Genomic DNA, 9,132 nt, shown 5'->3' with positions numbered 1-9,132 from the left:
TTCTTCGTTGATCATCATTCTCTTGCTTCCATAACTTCCAGGAGGTGAATGATTTTTCGAATTACATGGTTTATAATAAATAGACTCAGCATATATGGAGTTGTCTTGTTAGGGAAAAAATATAATTACAACAACTTAAATCTAAACAATACAAAATATCCCCAAAACCATGAGCAACTAATCTAATTTGTCTTTAAATGCATATTAAATGACTAATAAACATAGTTAAAGCATCATATGACGGGGTTCCACCAAAGCTCCTTTTTGGTTATAATCTTATGATTAGTGGTTGTTATATATGTCTCCTAGTTGTGATCTTTGTGGTGTTTTGGCTAAATCTACTTTGTACACACATGTGGATTTTTTCATCACTTAGACTACATGGAATCCATTGGAGTTTTGAATCAAATTCAGAGGCCTATAACTAGGGAGTTTTATTTATTTGTTAATGTATTCTTTGTAAATATATTAACACCTATTTTTATAAAACATTTACATTATTGCTATGATTTTTTTTAAGTTTAATAAGATTGGGACTCAATCTCCAAACTAAAAATAGAATACTTTTACGTCTTAGAGCCTTGAGCTTTACAAACATCTTCATAATAAAATAAAATATGTAATATTTTCTCGAGATCCAAGAACATAGTGTTAAACTAGGCCATGATGTCACAATATCAAAACCTAGTACTCAAATTAAACATAAACAATAATCCAACAAACTTTAAAGAACAACATAACATAGGTGAGAGTATAATATCCAATTTACGCATGTACACAAACACCTTGATACTACTCCTTAGACTTGTCGTGAGAAAACCCTGCATATAATGAATAGAAAAGAAACACATAGAAAATAGGGGTCAGATATGTTATACAACAATTAAAGTGGTACACCAATATAAATTCACAGTTTGAAACACATGAATAAACTTTTATGATTGCAAACCATTTGAGGTGTGCATATAATAAGACAAGAGACACATATATCAAATAAACCATTCCTACTCGTCTACTACATGTATTCCATATCGAAAACTCATACTTAAGAAATTATAATAAGGATAAGGGAAGTAAAAGAAGAATTGCATCGGTGAATTTCAAAACATCACACTCTCACTAGTGTTAGAATGTTAGACGACTAGTCATAGTTCTCAGCTTTATAAATATTCCCTAACATCAAGGAATCATAAATAGAATTATTGGGGAAACTATGAATATGATGAACATGGACTGTGAATATGAAAATTGACTAAGATTATGGATATGAATGAATACGGTAAGATGAATATATCGTTTAAACCAAAATGACTGGTTCAACATTTGATGGGACAAGTTACCACAACTTGTTGAGATTATTGGTGGAAAATCCAATAAGGATTAATCGATGTTATGCCACTATATTGTGTATGGATGCACAAGGTTGATTATTTTTTTCCCATCTTTTATAAAGGATATTATCATTATTTTGAACATTGCTAGATGACCCTATAGTGGTCTATTATGGCCCAAATTATGGACTATAGACTTATATCATTCATAACCTACGAGAAGAAACATCCCACTTTCTCACTGTTAGCAAGAGCCTTTTTGGCATCAACATTTATCAGTGTCATTGTCAGGATTTAGTTTAGCATTCATAAATAGCTAGGAATGAACTGAAGGAACTTTACTAAGGATGTATGATATGATTGAGTCGAGATGAATGGTGGTTTATTTGTGTGTTTTACTTAATTACATCTCATTATTACGATCTTTCTAGAGTTTTAATCCCTATTTAAAATGAAATTTATTGTATTGTTAGAGTCCCCCTTGTACTCATTTTTCAACTATATATATAACATTGTTCTATTGCGATTAAAAAAATTGCAAAGTCGGAGAATTACAAGAATGTTTAGGACAAATTATAACAGTTAAAATATTATAATCAGAAAATAAATTAAAAAGGTTTAGCCGAATTGAGAAATATTTTTTACCCTAATCGTGGAATACCAGAGCACAAAGGCCGTTCATGCAAATAAAATGATTTGCATGAGGAAATGGCAATTTTTCTGACAATCGGCGTCTGTAACACATTCTCCTGAAACGTAAAATAAGGATAAAGAAATATTACCAAATATGGATGAAATATTGTGTCTAAGATTAAAAAATGAGAATGAGCTTACTTTCAGACTCAACTACAAAAAGAAACAAAGAAACATAAATGATCACAATATAAAAAAACTTGAGAATTCCAGCCATATTTTTATTTATGTTTTCACTTTGCATATAACAAATGATGAATTGTTTGCTCACTTTTTATAGTAAAAACCTCGTCCAATGTTTACAACAAGTAAATAGTTTTTAACAACTGTTCGGTTGCATGAAATTCGTCAATAAATTAGAATAGTTATTAGATGCCACTAAAGTAAATTTTGTATCATGTTTGCCTCTTTAACCCATATAATAGACCTTACATAAAAATGTTGCTTGTAATTATAGTTAAAACATAGTTCTCAATATTTAATCATTTTTTTATTACTTATCTAGCATTGAAAAACATGAATACACGTATACACACATGTCGTGTGTGTGTGTGGCAATTCTTCCTGTTATGTATATTTTTACGATTTTTTCTTTAATCATGTTAGTGTTCTTTGGTCATTAATTAATTTTAGGATTAATTTGATATATTTCTTAGATTTTTTATTCATGAATTTAATAATATGTCTATGCTTTCATATCCTTAAAGAACCAAATATTTTTCGTAATTTGTTTTTCATTGGTTTAACATAGTGTTGAGATTGTTGGCAAATCAACAAAGCCTATATGGGGTATTTTAATCACAGTTTTTTGGAAAAGAAGTTACGTTGAGATTATCCTGTAGTCATGTGGCACAACTCACATTATGAGCTAGTAGATTTGAGCTCACAATATTCAATCAAATTTTGTAGTGTGATATATTGAACAACTTGCGGTACGATGAATTTCTGTTTTAGACCATTTAAGTAGTATTACACTATTTTTAGGGTTTTAAAATCAAATGAGTTACAGAAAAATAGCATACACACTTGAAAAACCATGAAATGAGAATTAAACATTGGGAAAGAGAGTTTCAGAGTAAAACCACGTCAGAAGCTTTTCAGAGTAACTACTAAGTTAGTGGGACAGGTGTTACTAAAGAGTAACTTCCAACATTTTCATTAATACTACTTGTTCAGAAGCAAAGAATTCAGCTTCTGAAGTTAAAGTGCTGATGTCATCTTCAGAAGCACATTTTCCACAGAATCTCAGTTAAGAGCTTCTGATGGACCATAGCTTCTGAAAAGACTTCAGAACCAAACTTCTAGTTCAGGAGCAAGCAAATTTAATCAGACACAAAGTGCATGTTCAAATTTTTCTTTATAAAATCAAATCTTTCCACAGTTAAAGGTTTAGTAAATATATCAGCCCATTGATGTTCAATATCAATGAATTGTATATCTAAAATTCCTTTTTGAACATAATCTCTAATAAAGTGGTGTTTGATTTCAATAATGGGAATACTATTAGCATTTATCTGATAGTCTTCCAACTGATGTTTCATCCAAAGCAGTTATGTACAACAACTTGCAGCTAAAATGTATTCTGCTTCTGCTGTAGACATAGCAATAATTGATTGTCTTTTGCTAGCCCAGGATATCAAATTCTCTCCCAAGAACTGGCAGTTGCCACTGGTTGATTTTCTTTCAAAGCCTATCACCAGCATAATCAGCATCAGAAAATCCAACCAACTAATAATCTAGGGATTTCCTATTGAGGAGTCCAAGATTAGTTGTTCCTTTCAAATACCTGAAGATTCTCTTAACAGTAGTTAAATGAGATTCTCTAGGATTAGTTGTTCCAACCAACTAATAATCTAGCTTTGTTTCTGGTTACTTCACCTTGTTCATTCAACTTGTTTCTGAATACCCATTTTGTTCCAATAATGTTCTTCTGCTGAGGTTTGGGGACCAGATCCCACACATCATTTCTTTGAAACTGATTGAGCTCTTCTTACATAGCTAATATTCATCCATCATCTGAAAGTGCTTCATCAATTGTGGCCGGTTCAATCACTGATAATAATCCTACCATAGACTCTTCTTGTCTGAAGTATGATCTTGTTCTTCTAGGACTATCTTTGTTTCCAATGATTTGATCCTTAGGATGTGAGGACTTGTGCTTGAATGTATTTTTGGATTGAATTACTTGTTGAGAGCCATCTTGAGTTTCTTCAGAAGCATTTTCATTTTGTGCTTCTGAGGTTGGTTCAACTTCTGAAGTGGGTTGAGCTTCTAGACGAACTTCAGATTCAGATTTCTGATCAGGTTCTAAAATGTCTTCAGTGACCTGTATATCTACAAAACTTTCATATTGCTCAATAGTTCCTGTACAAAACTTTCATTTCATCAAGTTGTCCAAGAACAAATATCAAAACTTCTAGAAGATAAATAGGCACAATATGTCCTTAAGATTTACCAAATTTCAGTGTAAACAACAGGTTCCTTCCACAAACCGAAAGTCAGTCCTGTCCCCCTTGCACTTCCAAGGAGAGTTCACTAAAAATGTAATATCTGATTACCCCTGCTCACTGCTGAAACTAGCAAGAGACTTCAAACTACACTAGCACAACTGCAAGAGATTTCCTATGCTCCTGAACACAATAAAGAGACTTCTTATGCTCAAGCATAACTGCAAGAGACTTCTATTCAAACAGAATTACAAAGAATATTGTTTGAGGTTGAACACTTGATATACAATCAGTGGTGTTCACAATACAAATCAGATACAGACTCTTAAGACTCTAGAATTTCTAAGATATGAACTTTGATTAGAAATTCTAAGTGAACTTTTTGATGCAGAACATTTTCAGCAGAGTTTTGGCGCTTTCAAATTGTTGTAGAGTCTTGCCAATCTCTAAGTCTTCATTCCTTTATATAGAAGTGTGAAAGAGATGTTATGAATTTCTAGCACATCATAATAGAGTCGTTTGAAGCTTTGATCAATCACCAATGATCTTTTTCCTGATATAGTTATTGTCATATGAAGGATCAATTTCAAATCCATTCCAAGTATGAAGGAACATTGTTGCAGGCGTAGTTGTTATTCTTGTCCTATAGTAGAGACACAAACTGAGTAGTGGAGATAGTGCTTGTACACTTCGTACAATTGTACTTTGTCAACGCTCTTCAAAAAGCAAACATCCAATGCCTTCGACTTCATTTGAAATAGTTGTTGCTTCACTCTCTTGGTCTTCCGAAATACTGGGCGTGATTAAATCCATTGAACAACCTTTTGAAGCTTTAAGTATCATCATCATATGAACTTTAGCTTCTGGTGATCTTCTGCTTCTGATGAGGTGCTTTTGATGAACTTGCTTCTGATGACGTCATCACTTCAGGAGCACTTTTCTTCAGAAGCTTTTAGCTTCCTTTTTGTTGATTCCATTGTTCTCTTTTGTTCTTCCAGAACCTAATAAAGATATCAAATTTTTGTCTATGGTCATGTACACTTGAACAAATATTATCATATCCAATTGACAATTTTTAATACCTTGTTATCATCAAAACATTCAAAGGGTAATGTTAAACACATTTTGTTCCAACAATATGGAGTTCTGTTCTTGAAATATAATTGACTAATGATGTTTGTACACTTGAGTTGATGTGGTTAAATTATTAATGATGTGGTGATTTATTTATGATGATAATTCACATGATGTTAGTATTCTAGGATGATGAGCATGTTGATATGTGATATTTGAAATCGTTGAATGCTATTTATTTGATTATATTTTATTATTTGAGTAATACCTAACGCCTAGTGGTCATTTGGTTGACCGCTGCGTCATTTGTTTGAATGGCGTAGGCGAATTGAAGGCTTGAGTTTTTTTCTTGTGAGTGCGTCAGGACTATCTTGGATGCTACCTTGGTTTATGCGTTTTTCTTGGAGTCTAGATTAGGCTCTAATTTAGGATTGTCGGGATTCATGTCTTTTATTTATTTTGCTAAGACTTGATGTTATTTATGTCTGAGTTATGATATTTTGATGATGTATTATGAGACATGTGATATGGTTGTTGATATTTGTTTATGTTTCTGAGATTTTATTTTTTTATGTTTTTTTCCGCTGCGAGTTTTATGAAAAAACATATTATGCATGTTTTGAAGAAAAATGTTTACGTAACATCTAAACCTTTTTGAGAGATCGATTTATAATCGCATGATATATTGCATTCAGGGTTTAGGGTGTTACACTCTCACCACTCTCAAAAATTAGGTTTCATGCTTGCAGACAGTAACAAACCTTTTTCGCAATTTAGTTTTGCACCCGTACACAGGATTGCTGAATTGTACAATGGTGTGTGATAGCTTGCTTCCAACGAACTGATGTTCGTCTGTATGTTCCCCCAACCTTTTGTACTATTTTATTTTTAATCTACCTAAGGTATTTCAGATCCATTTGTACTAAAAAAAAAGAACTTAACCAATTTGAATCGTTTTGAAAACCCTCCAAATTCTTCGTTGATCATCATTCTCTTGCTTCCATAACTTCCGGGAGGTGAATGATTTTTCGAATTACATGGTTTATAATAAATAGACTCAGCATATATGGAATTGTCTTGTTAGGGAAAAAATATAATTACAACAACTTAAATCTAAACAATACAAAATATCCCCAAAACCATGAGCAACTAATCTAATTTGTCTTTAAATGCATATTAAATGACTAATAAACATAGTTAAACCATCATATGACGGGGTTCCACCAAAGCTCCTTTTTGGTTATAATCTTATGATTAGTGGTTGTTATATATGTCTCCTAGTTGTGATCTTTGTGGTGTTTTGGCTAAATCTACTTTGTACACACATGTGGATTTTTTCATCACTTAGACTACATGGAATCCATTGGAGTTTTGAATCAAATTCAGAGGCCTATAACTAGGGAGTTTTATTTATTTGTTAATGTATTCCTTGTAAATATATTAACACCTATTTTTATAAAACATTTACATTATTGCTATGATTTTTTTAAGCTTAATAAGATTGGGACTCAATCTCCAAACTAAAAATAGAATACTTTTACGTCTTAGAGCCTTGAGCTTTACAAACATCTTCATAATAAACTAAAATATGTAATATTTTCTCAAGATCCAAGAAAATAATTCAAGAACATAGTATTAAACTAGGCCATGATGTCACAATATCAAAACCTAGTACTCAAATTAAACATAAACAATAATCCAACAAACTTTTAAGAACAACATAACATAGGTGAGAGTATAATATCCAATTTACGCATGTACACAAACACCTTGATACTATTCCTTAGACTTGTCGTGAGAAAACCCTGCATATAATGAATAGAAAAGAAACACATAGAAAATAGGGGGTCAGATATGTTATACAACAATTAAAGTGGTACACCAATATAAATTCACAGAAAGAAACACACGAATAAACTTTTATGATTGCAAACCATTTGAGGTGTGCATATAATAAGACAAGAGACACATATATCAAATTAACCATTCCTACTCATCTACTACATGTATGCCATATCGAAAACTCATACTTAAGAAATTATAATAGGGATAAGGGAAGTAAAAGAAGAATTGCATTGGTGAATTTTAAAACATCACACTCTCACTAGTGTTAGAATGTTAGAAGACTAGTCATAGTTCTCAGCTTTATAAATATTCCCTAACATCAAGGAATCATAAATAGAATTATTGGGGAAACTATGAATATGATGAACATGGACTGTGAATATGAAAATTGACTAAGATTATGGATATGAATGAATACGGTAAGATGAATATATCGTTTAAACCAAAATGACTGGTTCAACATTTGATGGGACAAGTTACCACAACTTGTTGAGATTATTGGTGGAAAATCCAATAAGGATTAATTGATGTTATGCCACTATATTGTGTATGGATGCACAAGGTTGATTATTTTTTTCCCATCTTTTATAAAGGATATTATCATTATTTTGAACATTGCTAGATGACCCTATAGTGGTCTATTATGGCCCAAATTATGGACTATAGACTTATATCATTCATAACCTACGAGAAGAAACATCCCACTTTCTCACTGTTAGCAAGAGCCTTTTTGGCATCAACATTTATCAGTGTCATTGTCAGGATTTAGTTTAGCATTCATAAATAGCTAGGAATGAACTGAAGGAACTTTACTAAGGATGTATGATATGATTGAGTCGAGATGAATGGTGGTTTATTTGTGTGTTTTACTTAATTACATCTCATTATTACGATCTTTCTAGAGTTTTAGTCCCTATTTAAAATAAAATTTATTGTATTGTTAGAGTCCCCCTTGTACTCATTTTTCAACTATATATATAACATTGTTCTATTGCGATTAAAAAAATTGCAAAGTCGGAGAATTACAAGAATGTTTAGGACAAATTATAACAGTTAAAATATTATAATCAGAAAATAAATTAAAAAGGTTTAGCCGAATTGTGAAATATTTTTTACCCTAATCGTGGAATACCAGAGCACAAAGGCCGTTCATGCAAATAAAATGATTTGCATGAGGAAATGGCAATTTTTCTGACAATCGGCGTCTGTAACACATTCTCCTGAAATGTAAAATAAGGATAAAGAAATATTACCAAATATGGGTGAAATATTGTGTCTAAGATTAAAAAATGAGAATGAGCTTACTTTCAGACTCAACTACAAAAAGAAACAAAGAAACATAAATGATCACAATATAAAAAAACTTGAGAATTCCAGCCATATTTTTATTTATGTTTTCACTTTGCATATAACAAATGATGAATTGTTTGCTCACTTTTTATAGTAAAAACCTCGTCCAATGTTTACAACAAGTAAATAGTTTTTAACAACTATTCGGTTGCATGAAATTCGTCAATAAATTAGAATAGTTATTAGATGCCACTAAAGTAAATTTTGTATCATGTTTGCCTCTTTAACCCATATAATAGACCTTACATAAAAATGTTGCTTGTAATTATAGTTAAAACATAGTTCTCAATATTTAATCATTTTTTTATTACTTATCTAGCATTGAAAAACATGAATACACGTATACACACATGTCGTGTGTGTGCGTGGCAATTCTTCCTGTTATGTATATT

At 31.5% G+C, this 9,132-nt stretch overlaps 2 long non-coding RNA genes across 2 annotated transcripts; both read right to left on the bottom strand.

Moving 5' to 3' along the window:
* Positions 1-543: 543 nt before the first annotated feature.
* LOC120580243 (uncharacterized) lies at positions 544-2,302 on the bottom strand. The gene is made up of 3 exons (XR_005645946.1): positions 2,166-2,302; positions 1,977-2,080; positions 544-821 (listed from the first exon to the last, which is right to left on the bottom strand). It is a non-coding gene; the product is annotated as an uncharacterized lncRNA (long non-coding RNA).
* Positions 2,303-7,059: 4,757 nt separating this feature from the next.
* LOC120580244 (uncharacterized) lies at positions 7,060-8,832 on the bottom strand. Its single transcript, XR_005645947.1, has 3 exons — positions 8,696-8,832; positions 8,507-8,610; positions 7,060-7,350 (listed from the first exon to the last, which is right to left on the bottom strand). It is a non-coding gene; the product is annotated as an uncharacterized lncRNA (long non-coding RNA).
* Between the last annotated feature and the right edge of the window lie 300 nt (positions 8,833-9,132).

Source organism: Medicago truncatula, chromosome 4 (assembly GCF_003473485.1).
Source record: "Medicago truncatula cultivar Jemalong A17 chromosome 4, MtrunA17r5.0-ANR, whole genome shotgun sequence".
NCBI lineage: Eukaryota > Viridiplantae > Streptophyta > Magnoliopsida > Fabales > Fabaceae > Medicago > Medicago truncatula.
Note: the sequence above shows the minus strand (reverse complement) of the source record. Positions and strands in the feature narration are given on the sequence as shown.